At 45.1% G+C, this 16,851-nt stretch overlaps 2 protein-coding genes across 10 annotated transcripts in view; one reads left to right on the top strand and one right to left on the bottom strand.

The window, feature by feature from the left end:
- The window catches only part of SETD3 (SET domain containing 3, actin histidine methyltransferase), a 78,334-nt gene extending 65,788 nt beyond the window's left edge, over positions 1-12,546 (bottom strand). For 2 of the 6 annotated variants that reach the window (XM_027521983.1, XM_027521979.1), the window contains exons 1-2: positions 12,398-12,529; positions 8,421-8,484 (exon numbers count right to left, since the gene is read on the bottom strand). The gene's annotated coding sequence lies outside the window, so the exon portion shown is untranslated. Of the gene's footprint in view, positions 1-3,249; positions 3,366-8,420; positions 8,485-12,397 lie in introns of those variants that run through there. The other 4 variants (XM_027521982.1, XM_027521978.1, XM_027521981.1 and 1 more) reach the window with 3 other exon arrangements.
- Positions 12,547-13,074: 528 nt separating this feature from the next.
- CCNK (cyclin K) overlaps positions 13,075-16,851 on the top strand; it is a 30,003-nt gene continuing 26,226 nt past the window's right edge. For 2 of the 4 annotated variants that reach the window (XM_027521887.1, XM_027521889.1), the window contains exon 1: positions 13,075-13,180. The gene's annotated coding sequence lies outside the window, so the exon portion shown is untranslated. The remainder of the gene's footprint in view (positions 13,181-16,851) is intronic. The other 2 variants (XM_027521888.1, XM_027521890.1) reach the window with 2 other exon arrangements.

A 16,851-nucleotide genomic window follows, 5' to 3' on the forward strand; every position in this document is an offset into this window, starting at 1 on the left:
CCTCTTTGCTTTCTGCCATAAGAGTGGTGCCATCTGCATATCTGAGATTATTGATATTTCTCCCAGCAATCTTGATTCCAGCTTGTGCTTCATCCAGCCCAGCATTTTCCATGATATACTCCGCATAGAAGTTAAATAAGCAGGTGACAATATACAGCTTTGAAGTACTCCTTTCCCAATTTGTAACCAGTCCATTGTTTGACGTAAGGTTCTAACTCTTGCTTCTTGACCTGCATACAGATTTCTCAGAAGGCAGGTAAGGTGGTCTGGTATTCCAATCTCTTTAAGATTTTTCCACAGTTTCTTGTGATCACACAAAGGCTGAAGCAGAAGTAGATGTTTTTCTGGAATTCTCTTGCTTTTTGATGATCCAACAGATGTTGGCAATTTGATCTCTGGTTCCTCTGCCTTTTCTAAATCCAGCTTGAACATCTGGAAGTTCTCAGTTCACATACTGTTGAAGCCTAGCTTGGAGAATTTTGAACATTACTTTGCTGGGGTGTGCAATGAGTGCAATTGTGTGGTAGTTTGGGAGTTTGGCATTGCCTTCCTTTGGGATTGGAATGAAAACTGACCTTTTCCAGTCCTGGAAAACTGCTGAGTTTTCCAAATTTGCTATATTGAATGCAGCACTTTCACAGCATCATCTTTTAGGATTTGAAAGAGCTCGGCTGGAATTCCATCACCTCCACTAGTTTTGTTCATAGTGATGCTTCCTAAGGCCCACTTGACTTCACATTCCAGGATGCCTGGCTCTAGGTGAGTGATCACACCATTGTGGTTATCTGGGTCATGAAGATCTCTTTGGTATATTTCTCCTGTGTATTCTTGCCACCTCTTCTTAATTACTTTCTGCTTCTGTTAGGTCCATACCGTTTCTGTCCTTTATTCTGTCCATCTTTGCATGGAATGTTCCCTTGGTATCTCTAATTTTCTTGAAGAGATCTCTAGTCTTTCCCATTCTATTGTTTTCCTCTACTTCTTTGCACTGATCGCTGAGGAAGGCTTTCTTATCTCTCCTTGTTCTTCTTTGGAACTCTGCATTCAGATGGGTTTATCTTTCCTTTTCTCCTTTCCCCTTAACTTCTCTTCTCTTCTCAGCCATTTGTAAGGCTTTCTCAGACAACCATTTTGCCTTTTTGCATTTCTTTTTCTTGGAGATGGTCTTGATCACTGTCTCCTGTACAGTGTTACAAACCTCCATCCATAGTGCTTCAGGCACTGTCTATCAGATCTAATTCCTTGAAACTATTTGTCACTTTCACTGTGTAATCATATAGGATTTGATTTAGGTCATACCTGAATGGTCTAGTAGTTTTCCCTACTTTATTCAACTTAAGTCTGAATTTGGCAATAAGGTGTTCATGGTCTGTGCCACAGTCAGCTCCCAGTCTTGTTACTGCTGACTGTATAGAGCTTCTCCACCTTTGGCAGCAAAGAATATAATCAACCTGATTTCAGTATTGACCATCTGGTGATGTCCGTGTGTAGAGTCGTCTCCTGTGTTGTTGGAAGAGGGTGTCTGCTATGATCAGTGCATTTTCGCAGCAAAATTGTTAGCCTCTGCCCTGCTACGTTTAGTACTCCAAGGCCGAGCTTGCCTGTTACTCCAGGTATCTCTTGACTTCCTACTTTTGCATCCAGTTCTCCATGAGGAACTGAACATTTTTGTTTGGTGTTAGTTCTAGAAGGTCTTGTAGGTCTTCACAGAACCACTCAACTTCTGCTTCTTTAGCATTAGTGGTTGGGGCAGAGACTTAGATTGCTGTGATACTGAATGGTTTGCCTTGGAAACAAACGGAGATCATTCTATCATTTTTGAGATGGCACCCAAGTACTGCATTTCAGACTCTCTTGTTGATTTTGAGGGCTACTCCATCTCTTCTAAGGGATTCTCTCCCACAGTAGTAGATATAATGGTCATCTGAATTAAATTTACCCCTTCCGGTCCATTTTAGTTCACTGAGTCCTAAAATGTCAATGTTCACTCTTGCCATCTCGTCTTTGACCACTTCCAATTTACCTTGATTCATGGACCTAACATTCCAGGTTCTTACGCAATACTCTGTAAAATGTTCTTTACAGCATCAGACCTTACTTTCACCCCCCAGACATATCCACAACTGGCCACTGTTTCCACTTTGGCTCAGCCGCTTCATTCCTTCTGGGGCTATTTTTTTTGCTCTTCTCTAGTAGCATATTGGGCACGTATTCACCTGGGAAGTTCATCTTTCACTGTCATATCTTTTTGCTCTTTCATACTGTTCATGGGGTTCTCAAGGCAAGAGTGCTGAAGTGGTTGCCATTCCCTTCTCCAGTGGACCACGTTTTGTCAGAACTCTCTGCCATGACCCGTCTGTCTTAGGTGACCCTACACGGCATGGCTCATACTTTCACTAAGTTAGACAAGGCTGTGGTCCGTGTGATCCGTGTTTGGTTAGTATTCTGTGATTGTGGTTTTCATTCTGTCTGGTCTCTGCTGGATAAGGATAAGGGGCTTATGGAAGCTTCCTGATAGGAGGTACTGGCTATGGGGCAAAGTGGGTCTTGCTCTGATGAGCAGGACCATGCTCAGTAAATCTTTAACCCAATTTTCTGCTGATGGGTTAGACAGTAGGAATCTTCCAGGTAAGCACTGTCAACTCACTCTTCATTAAGAAGGGTGTAGGGAGGTGCCTGTCCTTGTCCCTGAGGTGCAGGAGCCTAGGTCTAGACCAGCTCTTAACCTGTGCTACCCAAAAGCCAGGTTGTCAGTGACCTTGTCCAGGAAAGTCCTCCAGTCACCTGGCCCACTCTGTCAGGATCCCCCCATCACTCAGCCCCCCTGCACACTGACTCAGGGGCATCCTCAAGCCTTCAGGGTACCTGAAGAACTCACGCTTCAGGAGGGTGGTGTGTCTCTGTACCCACTTCTATGGCCCAGTTCAACGGTTCTTCTGAACTCTGCAGCCATCAGTGTCTGGAAGATTCATTTGCCTCTGGATTCGATGTGGTTCGACACCAACTGTTCTAGTATTTGTGTATAGACAGCTGACTAGAAGCACCTCAGAGGCAAATGCGCATTTCTTTTCACCCTAGAAAGTACCAGGACTTCCTGCCACTGTAACCCCCTTTAGCCTGGCACCACCCCATAATATATTTATTAGAGCCTTTGGTGAAGACGCTGAAGTCTCAGCTCCAACTCCACCTACTAAAAGCTCCCTCCCCACTCTGAACCCAGAGCCCAGCCCCAAGCCTCTGCGGCCTCACCTGCTCTGGTCGACTTCATTTACAGGCTATCTCTTCACTGGAGTGGGCTTCCATGTTGTAGCAAAAAAAACCCCAACCTTCCATTTCGAGATTATCTGTAGGGTCTAGTATGGTGTGACAGACACAGTTGAGGGTCGAATATCTGCTGAATGAAGGAAAGCCTGATTTTAACGCACTAGTGTGACTTGTACGCTTCCCAGGTGGCGTTAGTCGTGAAGACCTGCTGCCAGTGCAGGGGTTCAATCCCTGGGTCGGGAAGATCCCCTGGAAGAGGTGACGGCAACCCACTCCAGTATTCTTGCCTAGGAAATCCCATGGACAGAGGTGCCTGGCGTGTGACAGTACATGAGGGTCACAAAGAGTCAGACACGACTAAGCAACTGAGCAAGCACAATATTACTTGTGAGTGATTTATTTCCCATCATTATAGTAAGACTGTACAGCAATGAATGATTTTTATAATATTCTCCCACCACTGAAAGGACAGAAGCCAAAATGAGACATTTACTTAATATTTAACTACTACCTCTAAAGAACTAGGATGACTCTAAAGTCAAAATACAACTTTATACACATAAAGAGATATAAAATTCACATTTAAAAGATGGCTTCCTTTGGGAATCCACAGTTTCTTGTCAGAAAAGTTTTAAGATATTAAATTTCATAAAAGAATCTCTCTGCTTTCTAGAAAGCAACCAAGCAGAAAGAAGTTCATTTCCAACAGAAATGGAAAAGCTGCAACTCGTGCATGACTTCAAGCTCCAGGAACACTTGTGACGGGGGCACAAGCGTCAGCACAGCACTGCCCCGGTCACACCATCCCCGCCACAGCCCGCTGAGGCCGGCAGTGACCACTGTCACCTCAGGGGACTCACACACAACTACGACTTGGCCAAGAGCCCACAGCCATCAAGCAGTAGGCCTACAGCTTCAACCTGAAGTCCTGTGTTAGGCCCAGCACATTTGCAGCGAGACAAGCTCGCTGGCATCCCCGTGCCAGGACCATGCCGGTCAGGGCAGAAGATGAACAAGTGAGGGACAGTCAGGCCTGCGGCCTCGAGGATGAGGAAGTGGGCACCCAGGACACAGCCTGGATAACCCCTCGAATGTGTGAGAAAAGTAACAAAACAAAGAGGGGCAGAGAATAAAGTGCAGTTGAAGAAGAACGACTGGATGCTAAGATTCAGACGGAGAAAAGTGTTAGAATCCAGTCTGCGTAGTCTCCTAAATTCAACGCCCTTCTGCCTTTCTTAGCTAACGAAGATGTTCCCAACACCAAGGATTTAAAATAACTACCTACCCTGTTTATTTATGATTCAAAAACTTGTTACACCATGAATAATTTTCATTGTGAGTTCAGCTGAATTTGGGGCAGGATTCCAAGTTTTAGCAAATGAAAGAGCCAAATAGGTATCCTGAATATTCTTAATGTTCTGAGTGGAAAAAAACTACTGCTTAGTTTAATTCATCAACTTCCTACAAAGACTCAATATTTATCTTCAATATTTATTTCAAATATACTTATTAGAAAAATTAAAATATGTGTTAAGTTAGATCTGTGTATACATACATAACACAGAAGGCAACGGTAACCCACTCTTGTACACTTGCCCGGAAAATCCCATGGACAGAGGAGCCTGGTAAGCTGCAGTCCATGGGGTCACTAAGAGTCAGGCACGACTGAGCGACTTCACTTTCACTTTTCACTTGCATGCATTGGTGAAGGAAATGGCAAGCCACTCCAGTGTTCTTGCCTGGAGAATCTCAGGGACAGGGGAGCCTGGCGGGCTGCCGTCTATGGGGTCGCACAGAGTAGGACACGACTGAAGCGACTTAGCAGCAGCAGCATACATACATAAAGGTAAATTCCAAATTCCAGTCAAAAGGTACAATACTAAATAAAAGATGTTTCCTTAGAGTTTAGATCAAAATCTGGCATAAATTACGAATTCTTATTGAATTATCTTAGGGGAAACAAATATATGGTTTAAAAAAAAAAGGACTTAATACTTAAAGACAAAAGAAAATACTACATAGAAAAGCAATACTGAATTGACAAGCAAATGGATTCTACAATAAAGTTACTACAGTGACAGTCCTTCAAAGGAAGGGCCATCAATAAAAAGAAACAGCAAGCTAAGAGTTTTACACGTATCTATATTTCTCCACCATCAAGATTTTTTAAAAATCTACAGAATCTTCAAAATCTGGCTCTTTACAACACCATAAACTATTTTACAAGACTATCAACAACCTCTCCACTTAAGAGATGGAACAGGCTTAGAAAACCGTAAAATAGATGGCATTTTCAATTATTTAAATTGCTAATATGCAAGTGGCATCTGTAATCAACAACCACTTCTGATCAACGGAGTGATTCTTTCACATATTATCTGCACAGGTGGGGAGAAACATGAACACAGAGCGTGCAGGGAGCTTGGCTGAGGGGATGGTGGGAATGGTAAGGGAGGGTGCTGGATACTTAACCCATTTTTATAAAACCTACTTCACACTTACTGAACAGACTGAGATGGAATTCAGCTGCGTGGACTTCTTTTTTTCTGTCCCCCAAATATTCTAAATGGAAAGACTGTAAATGTGCATTATTCTTGAATTGCTTTCCATTTATGGCAGAAAGTGAAGAGGAACTAAAAAGCCTCTTGATGAAAGTGAATGTGAAAAAAAAAAAAAAAAGTGAATGTGGAGAGTGAAAAAGTTGGCTTAAAGCTCAACATTCAGAAAACGAAGATCATGGCATCCGGTCCCATCACTTCATGGGAAATAGATGGGGAAACAGTGGAAACAGTGTCAGACTTTATTTTTTTGGGCTCCAAAATCACTGCAGATGGTGACTGCAGCCATGAAATTAAAAGACGCTTACTCCTTGGAAGGAAAGTTATGACCAACCTAGATAGCATATTCAAAAGCAGAGACATTACTTGGCCAACAAAGGTTCGTCTAGTCAAGGCTATGGTTTTTCCTGTGGTCATGTATGGATGTGAGAGTTGGACTGTGAAGAAGGCTAAGCACGGAATAATTGATGCTTTTGAACTGTGGTGTTGGAGAAGACTCTTGAGAGTCCCTTGGACTGCAAGGAGATCCAACCAGTCCACTCTGAAGGAGATCAGCCCTGGGATTTCTTTGGAAGGAATGATGCTAAAGCTGAAACTCCAGTACTTTGGCCACCTCATGCGAAGAGTTGACTCATTGGAAAAGACTCTGATGCTGGGAGGGATTGGGGGCAGGAGGAGAAGAGGACGACAGAGGATGAGATGGCTGGATGGCATCACTGACTCGATGGACCTGAGTCTGAGTGAACTCCGGGAGTTGGTGATGGACAGGGAGGCCTGGCTTGCTGCAATTCATGGGGTCGCAAAGAGTCAGACACAACTGAGCGACTGAACTAAACTGAATTACAACTAGAATAAACATTTCTGATTACACTACTTGGTAATTCACCCAGAAAACCTTTGCTCAAGCCCAGCATCTGCTTTTCAACACATCCTGCATCTTTCCTCTCAACTCTGTAGCTAGATCGACTAAGGGAGAGGATGGCCCTCAGGCTTTCTCCTACCTAGGGCTCCCAGCTGTAGCGGCGTTCGAAGGGAGTGTAAAGCCTGCCTGATCTCTGGAGGAAGAAAAGAACCTCACTGAAATCCCTTGCAGGCCATTAGGATCAGAGGACGACATTTTGAATTAAGTACACAAATTACAGGATGGTGGCGCGCTCCCAAATTGAAAAGTATTTAAGTTCTCTCTGCTACAAAAACTGATGAGGTGTACATAGTCCTTCCATTGGCACCATGTTAACTGAAATGTCAGGAACATCCCTCTTTGCACGGTGGCAGGATCTAGTAACATGGTCAAGTCATACTAACTTATCCCACTTCAAGAGGCTAAGGAGCACCCACCATTCCAATCTCTATCAAAGGAGGTGTTGTGTGTCACAACTCACAACCACCAAGAAGTCAAGGCAGGCAGACAGGCAAGACAGTGGAATTAATTTCAACTCAGTAGCTACACACATAGCAAGATGAAGGTAGACCTATAAGGGGTAAGTAAAATTCCAATTTTTATACAGAACAAGTTGGGCTGTCAGACAAATACACAAACACACAAACTTGAGATCTTTTTTTAAAAAATACAGGTATTTCTTGCTTTCTACAATGTTTTTACCATATTTCCACTAATATACATGATAATTTTATAGATGCTTAAACTATCTTTGATTGACTTTTCAATACATAATAGGTGCACTTTTAAACTGCTGTTGAATTAAGTTATAAACACAATTAAATTAAAATGAGGCTTCTATTTAAAGAAAGTTGCTCCCCAAAAAACCCCTCTTTATAAAGCAAAGAATCATTCAGTATCATAAATAATCATTTCCTATTATATCTTTCTTAAAGAAAAAAGAAAAATGCTAAAGAATGAAGAAACAGCTAGCTGTAATCTGTCAAGAAGTTACTTTCAAACCACCCACACTCCTCCCATAAGGATACTAGATTCTCAAACTGTGGAATGTCAGGTTTGGAAGAGACTTCTGGGTTTATTATCTGTGTTCTCACCATGAACATCTTTAAAACAATGACATCTAATGTTAGGTAGCAGGTATGGTTGTCAAAGTGCTTTGTGAACCACAGCCAAATTCGACTCAAGGATATTTTACTAACACGGATGGTTCCCAACTTAAGATGGTTCAGCTTAAGACTATTTTGACTTGTAATACAGATGGGGCAAAAGCCATAGGCATCCAGGGGAATCCTTGCATTCTGATCTTTCCCAGGCTAGTGACATGCAGTGCAATGCCCACTGGGGTGCTGAGCAGCGAGTCTCAGCTGCCAGCCAGCCAATGGAGCACGAGGGCAAGCAAAGAGCACACTCGCCACCATTCTGAACCCAGACCATCGTTCGGCTTTTCACTTTCAGGATAGCAGTCAACAAATAACATGAGATATTCAGCACATTATTATGAAACAGGCTTGTGTTACATGATTTCGCCCAACTGTAGGCTAATGTCAGTGTTCTGAGCATGTTTAAGGTCGGCCAGGCTAAGATGTTTGGTATGTTAGGTGCACTAACTGCATTTTCAACAATGATATTTTCAAATGCTATCAGGATATAACCTCATCATAAGTTGAGGAAGATCAACATAGCCAAAACAGCCTTACTTTTCCACCAGCCAAGTGAACAAGTGAATTCACACTTGGATTCAGAGCATATTTCTTGAGTAATCTGCAAAGGAAAGATAAGTTAAGACAGCCTTTAGGATAAGGTGATAACCAACTAAACCCTTGGTTACATAAACTGATATTCAGCTAGATCCGTGTGCTTTATTAAACAATAAATCCAAATGCAGTTTTAATCCAAATGCAATTATTCATGCTAACTGTCATGTTGTTTGTTTGCAGGCTAACTGTCATTTTGTTTGTTTCCAGGCTGTTGAAAGCGTGTGCGCCCTGGGGCAGGTTCCCACATGACCGCCTTCGTCCTAACTGCACCGTTCAGGCATTCTCTGTATCAGGAACTGAGGTAAACATTTTACACAGAAAATAAAGTAAGATACTAGGCCCACTTTACAGATGAGAAAGGTCAAGTTTAGCGCGGTTAATCAATTTATGCAATGTGATAAGCAGAGCCTCATCAGCAGAGCTCGGTGTCCAACTTCGCCGATGCCCAATAGTATTAACATGTGAGAGGTTAAAATTTTACTCTGGCTTGGTAATCAGTACCACTTTTCCTCAAAATCTTAACTTCAGAATTAGACTTCATCTTCCATTGCAAGCCAAGAGTGTTTGGACTTGATTATTTAGTTAACTTCTAATAATACTTGGAAAGGACTTGAATAAGAAAAAAATTTTTCAAAGCCTCAACTTTGGAATTTGAATTTTATAATTATTTGGAATCATTTTTCTTCCATTCAAATTTATTTCAGCTGAAAATTGTCAATTGCTGTGTTTGTACTTCTGGTTTTACAATCTGTTTATTTCTAAACCTAGAAGAAACTCCCAAAAGGAAAAGGAGTCTACACAGCTAATCTCTGGCCTGAGTTACTGAAGGAATTTAACAACAGAAAGGATTGCTAATCTTGCCAATTCTGTTAATTGACTTTTTTCCCCATAAGACGATTAAGTGACTTAGAAAAAAGAAGTCTCAATTCCTTCGTAATTAAAAAAAATTATATTACTATTTTGTTAGAAATTTACTTTGAGAATAAACATTATGTAAATTCCCTGGTGGCTTAGAGGATAGTGTCCACCTGCAATGCGGGAGACCCGGGTTCAATCCCTGAGTTGGGAAGATCCCCTGGAGAAGGAAATGGCAACCCACTCCAGTACTCTTGCCTGGAAAATCCCATGGACAGAGGACCCTGGAAGGCTGCAGTCCATGGGGTCGCAAAGAGTCGGACATGACTGAGCGACTTCACTTGATGGGTAAATTATATTTGCAGATAAAAATATTTTACAATTTCCAATTTTATGAGTTGGAAAGTGAGATGACATAAGGAAATCCAGGATACAGAAGTCAATTTTGCCAAGTAAGGTACACTTGTACAGGCAATAAAAGTGAAAATCAGGAAAATTCAAAAGCAAGGAATCCTTAAACTAATACCTGTAAGCAGTTAAATATGATTCAAAATGAACTGATAGCCAAGATAACACTTCTTCAACTGTACAAAGAAAAAAGGATGCACAGGAAATCAAAATATTATTTCTGATAAATCAATGGGCCCAAATATATTACTTTTTAATTGAGAAAACCAGTTTCTAAAGATAAAAAACCTCCCAGTAACAGATATTCATCAAACTGCATCAAGAAAGATACAGTATTACTGGTTACATTTCTAAAAACTACTGCAGATTAGTGATTAAAAAAAAGAGAGAGACTATGTAGTTCAAACATTTTAAGAGACTTGGAATATCTCAAACTAGATTGACACCTTGCAAAAATAAAAGAGAAACCCTGAGCCAGGAGTTAAGATTTTTACTCATATTTTCACTAAAATTCCACAAGCCACAAACTAGGTACCTGCTTCCCACTGAATTCACTGACCATCTACTAGATATTTACTGTGAGCAACCTCAGTCATACTGTAGACAGCCTCTTCCAGCCACCCCCGTCTTTGTCATCTTCCTCAAGATCATGAGAGCAGCAAGTTCTAAGGAAAGGTTGTGATCAGTTATCAGAGCTCTCAGAACAAAACAGTTTTCTAGGGGCTGAACTTTAGAATGGAAAACTTTGAGTACAACTTTCACAGCTCTCTCATTTTCCAATGGCTTCTAAAGCAAAGGTTTAATCATCATTCAAAATGTGGCCTAAATGTTCACCACACGGAAGAGCAGCTTGGTGTGTCTTCCTGACAATCTTATTGCACAACTATTGACTGATGAACAGAAGTTTTCATGACTACAGACATGCAGGCATAAATGTTTCATCTTCGAGTCCAACATCATTCCTATTCCAGGGATCACTGGAGAAGAGACCAGAAGCAGCAACTATTTTACTCATTCAGACTATAGAGTTTCACTGCACACATTAACTTACAATTTTGAAAAAAAAAAAAAAAATATATATATATATACATACAGGGTAGTAGAAGGAAAACTGAGGTTGTTGAGGGCCCAATAAAAGTTGTTCTGTAGCTGTTTGAGAACTTGGCTTTGCCCATTACTTCCCTGGGCCAGAGGAAAACTCCTCCTTAAAATGCTGGAACCTTTCCAAAGTATCAATCACAACAGCCCCAGGGACTAATCTGGTAAGAAGAGACTGCATGCATAGTAGCCCGAATAGACACACTATATCATGGCTCAAGTAAGTCTTTCCAAATTTTAATGGTGGAGAAAAGCTGCTTTTATTTTGCTATACTCTCAAGTTCTATGCATTCACTTAAAATAGTTAAAAAAATTTTTCTCCTAATTACTGGTTCTTTCAGTTTGGAAATAGCAGTGGGGTCATTTTGGAGAAGAAAAATGGGCAAGAGGTATCATTTGCACATGATAAAATCCACACTTTTGCCAGTTCTGACAAACCCATACACCGCAAGCAAGTTATGTTCGGATCTGTCGCTAAAGGGTTAACGCCGCAGAGGATGTTAAAAGCAAAAGTCACCTGTCAACGTACTTTAAAAGCACTTTTGCTTCTGAAACATCACCTCCTGCATTTGGAAATGCAACACAACACACTCCAAGTGATCCTAAACCTGTCAACACACAGCGAGGGTAAGCACTACCCCCCGCTCCGTTCCCCCGCAGCAAGTGGCGCCCGACACACTAATCGGCTCCCTTCTGCACCCGCACCCCCACGCCCCCACCCCGGAGTAGAAACAGAGGAGAGAGGGGGTGCAGACTTGCATCGCCAGGCTGGAGTCACGAGGAAGAAGAGTTTGATACCCCAGAATGATAAACTCCAAAGCACTGAATTCTTCTTCCTAGTAGGGCACGGAGCGTGGGGAAGATGGCCAAGGGGCGCGTGGGAAGAGAGATGACCTATTTTCAACGACCGTTTTTGTAACTGGAAAGAGAGGGAGAGAAGCGGGGCGAGGCGGGGGGCGGGGGCCGGCTAGTCCCCGGCACCCCCGCGGGCGCCTGAGGTGTGAAGAGAGGAACACGAAAGCCACACAGTCCTGGCCCAGGCGGCGGGGTGACGACGGGAAGGAGAGAGGAGAGAGGAAGGAAGCGGGTGCGCGAGCCGGCCGCACGCAGGGCCGAGCCCACGGGCGCGAGAGGGACGGACCCCGGCCCCACCCGGTGGGCGCCGAGGGGCCGGGCATTCCTGCACCTGCTGCCGCCGTCTCGGGGCGGGCGGAGCGGGGACCAGGGGGCCTTGGGCGCCGGGAGGGGGTGAACGCGCCCAACCCCCGCCCCCCACCCCGCCCCAACCCCGGGCAGGGCCGGAGGGCAGAGAGGCCGTGCAGCGCACGCCGACCTCGCCGGACTCCCGGCGCCCAAGGCCCGACCCGCCGGGCCCCCAGGGCGCACACCGCCTCCCGCACTCTGGGCCCACAGAGGGGCCAGCGGGGCGTGGGCCTGACCATGGCCGAGGGCCGCTGGTCCGGGCGTGGGGCGGCCGCGCAGAGCTCCGGGGCTGGCTAGATGGCGGTGGCGGAGGGCAGCGCGAGTCGGCTCCGAGGGCCGCCGCCGGCACTCACCTGCCCACTTTTGCCCCTTCGCGCGGCGGCGGCGGCGCCACACTCCGCCGGGACCCACAAGCCACCTCAGCCAAGCCCCAGGCAGCGGCGGCGGTGGCGGCGGCGGCCGGACGGGAGGGGGCGGGACCGCTGCCTCAGACAGCCCCGCCGCCGCGGCCCAACCCCGCTCCGCCCGCCCCCGGGCCCCGCCCTCGAGCCGCCGCCGCCGCCACCGCCCATTGGCCCGCGATTCAGACGCAGGGGGCGCGGCCCCGCCCCACCGCCCCCTGACCGTTCCTCGCCGGTTCCTCCCCAGCCATTGGACGGGCGAACTCCTGGGTCCGGAGTCGCCAGTTCGGCCCGCCAGCTTCCAGGCCATAATTGGCTAGGCAGAGCCCAGGCCGGAGCGTTGATTGGAGGACCGGAACTCCCCGCCCCCCCCCCCCCCGGGGCCCTCCTCTCGCGCCTCAGTTCCGTTAGCAGGTTCGGTTGCTCCAGAATTCCCTCTCCCCCACCAACCCCCACCCTCCAGGGGGCGGGACCGACGGGATGGGCCCTCTAGCGGGCCCCTCCTTCCTCACGCCGCGACCGCCGACTCGGGGGGCGGGGCCCGGAGGAGACTGGCGGCTCTTTCCTCTTTTGGGAGCGCTAAGTTCTTCTCATTGGCTGACCGGCTTTCCTCCGGTCGCTCATTTTTTTCCGTCATAGACGCAGCGTGATGACGTACATCCCCGACATTCCACGTCCAAGATGGCCGCAGTCGGCAAGGAGAGACGTCGCTAAGGGGCTTACCTCAGGCGAGGGGTGAGTGAGCGACGGACTTCGGGCAGCGCCACTTAAGTCCCGCGTACCTGGAGGTCGGGTTAGGGTATGGCCACCAGCCTCCAGCCTCTCGTGGAGTCTCTCTTCCTGGATTCCGCTTCTCTCCCCTACCCCCCGGTGCGAATCAAAGTTAGCGGGCGATGGCGGGGCTGCGGCTTCCGAGACGCGCTCGGGGAGAGGGTCTGAGGCCCAGGAGCGGGTCAGGGAACCTGGCTCGGACTCTAGAGCAGGTAGCAACACACGAAATGAAAGGCGGTTGTGGTTCAGGGACTTTTTGGAAAGTGGGGAGAAAGGGCAGGGGGTCTTATGCACTCTCACACACTCAGCGATATATCCGCAGACTGTCCACATCTTTCCAGTCATTTCGCAGTGTGCCGGTCCCAGCCTTGGTAAAGCTTGAGTCTGCGTATTGTTCCACAGCTAGGATGCTCTGACTTCGGAGTTTGAAGACCGCTGCAAAGAAGGTGGGACTGGAATGAGGAAAACGCACTTCCGCGATTATTAATAGCTCCGTTCTTCCGTTCGCGTCGTGCTTACAGATCCTCTCCAGGGTTGTTTGGTTTGTTACTGGAGGGATTGTTCATTAAAAGTTGAGGTGTTAAGTCCAGAGGCATATCTCAGAGCTCTCAGATTACCCGCACAAAACATGGTGGTCAACGCTCCCGAAATTTGGCCTGCCAGTTAAAACGGAGCTTTCGCTAAATCTTCTAACATTAGGAACGACTGCTCAGAGCACTTGGTTGAAAGCGGTCTTTTTATGTTTTTGATGGAAACTTGATGATGCTTGGGTAGCTCTAATTCGCTCGTTAGAGATACCTAGCACCATGCCTTGCAATCTTAGCGCTGATGACGGTTTGTATGAGTGATGTTACTAGAGTGAGAGCTGCACAAAGCTCTCTATCCTCAGCACCCAAAATACTGCCAGGATAATCTGTCCATATTGCTTGATGAATGCGTGAAAGTCGTTCAGTCGTGTCCAACTCTTTGCGACCCCCCAGACTATACAGTCCGTGGAATTCTCCAGGCCACGATACTGGAGTGGGTAGCCTTTCGGTTCTCCAGGGGATCTTCCCAACCCAAAGATCGAACCCAGGTCTCCAACATTGCAGGTGGATTCTTTACCAGCTGAGCCACGAGGGAAGCCCAAGAATATTGGAGTAGGTAGCCTATCCCTTCTCCAGCGGATCTTCCCGACCCAGGAATCGTACCGGGGTCTCCTGCATTGCAGACGGATTCTTTACCAACTGAGCTATCATGGAATGAATGCATGGATGCTGATAGTAGTGGCGATATTCATAGATATTTGACTGGTTAAGAATCTTAGTGTTCTTAGATGCCTGCCTGTTGACTATGAATATAATAGTATGAATATAATAGTTATCCAAGAGTTTTTTGGTTTATTTGGAATGACTACCATTGGTGTGTAATGTTAGTGGTTTGTTTTTTTTAACTGTTGTTTCACTTCGATTCATGCCTGGAAAATCCCTTGGACCGAGGAGCCTGGTGGGCTACAATCCATGGGGTCGCAAAGAGTCAGACACGACTGAGCGACTTCTGTGTGTGTGTGTGTCACTTCGATTATCTTGGGATGCATTGTTGAAAAACATTAGTTGATTCTTGCATAAAAGCATGTTAAACATTTGTTCCATTTTATGGAACTTACTTTGCACCCACAGGCAATAAAGAAACATTCTAATTGTTAATGAGATTGTTATGTTTTAGGCGTCATTTCTAAAATTGAATGTCACAGAAAAAATGGTCATGGTTTGGCCTACAAAATAAATTGTTCGTTTATCCCCACAGGAGATTATATTTGAAAGCAATGGGTTTGGTAAGAATACAGAAGAAAAAATGTTTTCTGTTTTCTCTAAAACTGCTGCTGCTAAGTCGCTTCAGTCATGTCCGACTCTGTGCGACCCCATAGACGGCAGCCCACCAGGCTCCGCCGTCCCTGGGATTCTCCAGGCAAGAACACTGGAGTGGGTTGCCATTTCTTTCCCTAAAACTAGGTCAAGACAAAACCGGGAAGGATTAAGGTCAAGGGAATAGTGATTATAAAGAATACTTAATTGGATTAAATCTGATTCGTATTTTCAGGGTCAAATAAACAGTATACCAAAATATTTACAGATAAGATTGTGAAATCATTGTTCATAACACTTGAGGAATCTTAAAAGTGCAGTTAATGATAAATACTGGAGTCCGGTAAATGTGTCAGTTTTTGCAGAGAACCACTGAATGGCTTTGGATGCTAGAGCCAGTTGTCGTTGTTGTTCAGTGCCTCAGTCACGTCAGACTCTTTTCCACTCCTTGGATTGCAGCACACCAGGCTTCCCTGTCCTTCATCGTCTTCTGCAGCCTGCTCCAACTCATGTCTGTTGAGTCGGTGATGCCATCCAACCATCTCATCCTCTGACGTACCCTTCTCTTCTAGCCTTCAATCTTCGCAGCATCAGGGTGTTTTCCAATGAGTCAGCTCTTCACATGAGGTGACTGAAGTATTAGGGCTTCGGCTTCAGCATCAGTCCTTCCAATGAATATTCAGGACTGATTTCCTTTAGGATGGACTGGTTGGATCTCCTTGCAGTCCAAGGGACTCTCAAGAGTCTTCTCTAGCACCACAGTTCAAAAGCTTCAGTTCTTTGGCATTCAGCCTTCTTTATAGTCCAACATTCACATCCTTATATGACTACTGGGAAAACCATAGCTTTGACTATAAGGACCTTTCCCAGGAAAGTAATGTTTCTGCTTTTTAAAAGCAGATGGTATATAGCTTTGTTCATAGTGATGCTTCCTAAGGCCCACTTGACTTCTCATTCCAGGATGTCTGGCTCTAGGTGAGTGATCACACCATTGTGGTTATCTGGGTCATGAAGATCTCTTTTGTATAGTTCTTCTATGTATTCTTGCCACCTCTTCTTAATTACTTTCTGCTTCTGTTAGTCCATACCATTTCTGTTAGGTCTATACCGTTTCTGTCCTTTATTCTGTCCATCTTTGCATGAAATGTTCCCTTGGTATCTCTAATTTTCTTGAAGAGATCTCTAGTCTTTCCCATTCTATTGCTTTCCTCTATGTCTTTGCATTGATCACTTAAGAAGGCTTTCTTATCTCTCCTTGTTCTTTGGAACTCTGCATTCAGATATCTTTCCTTTTCTCCTTTGCCTTTAGCTTCTCTTCTTTTCTCAGCTATTTGTAAGGCCTCCTCAGATGACCATTTTGCCTTTTTGCATTTCTTTTTCTTGGGGATGGTTTTGATCACCGCCTCCTGTACAATGTTATGAACCTCCGTCCATATTTCTTCAGGCACTGTCTATCAGATCTAATCCCTTGAATTTATTTGTCACTTCCACTGTGTAATCATATGGGATTTGATTTAGGTCATACCAGAATGGTCTGGTGGTTTTCACTACTTTCTTCAATTTCAGTCTGAATTTGGCAATAAGGAGTTCATGATCTGAGCGACAGTCAGCTCCCGGTCTTGTTTTTGCTGACTGTATAGAGCTTCTCTACCTTCGGCTACAAAGAATATAATCAATCTGATCTCAGTATTGACCATCTGATAATGTCCATGTGTAGAGTCTTGTCTCGTATTGTTGGAAGAGGATGTTCGCTATGACCAGTGCGTTTTCTTGGCAAAACTGTTAGCCTTT

Source organism: Bos indicus x Bos taurus, chromosome 21, assembly GCF_003369695.1.
Source record: "Bos indicus x Bos taurus breed Angus x Brahman F1 hybrid chromosome 21, Bos_hybrid_MaternalHap_v2.0, whole genome shotgun sequence".
NCBI lineage: Eukaryota > Metazoa > Chordata > Mammalia > Artiodactyla > Bovidae > Bos > Bos indicus x Bos taurus.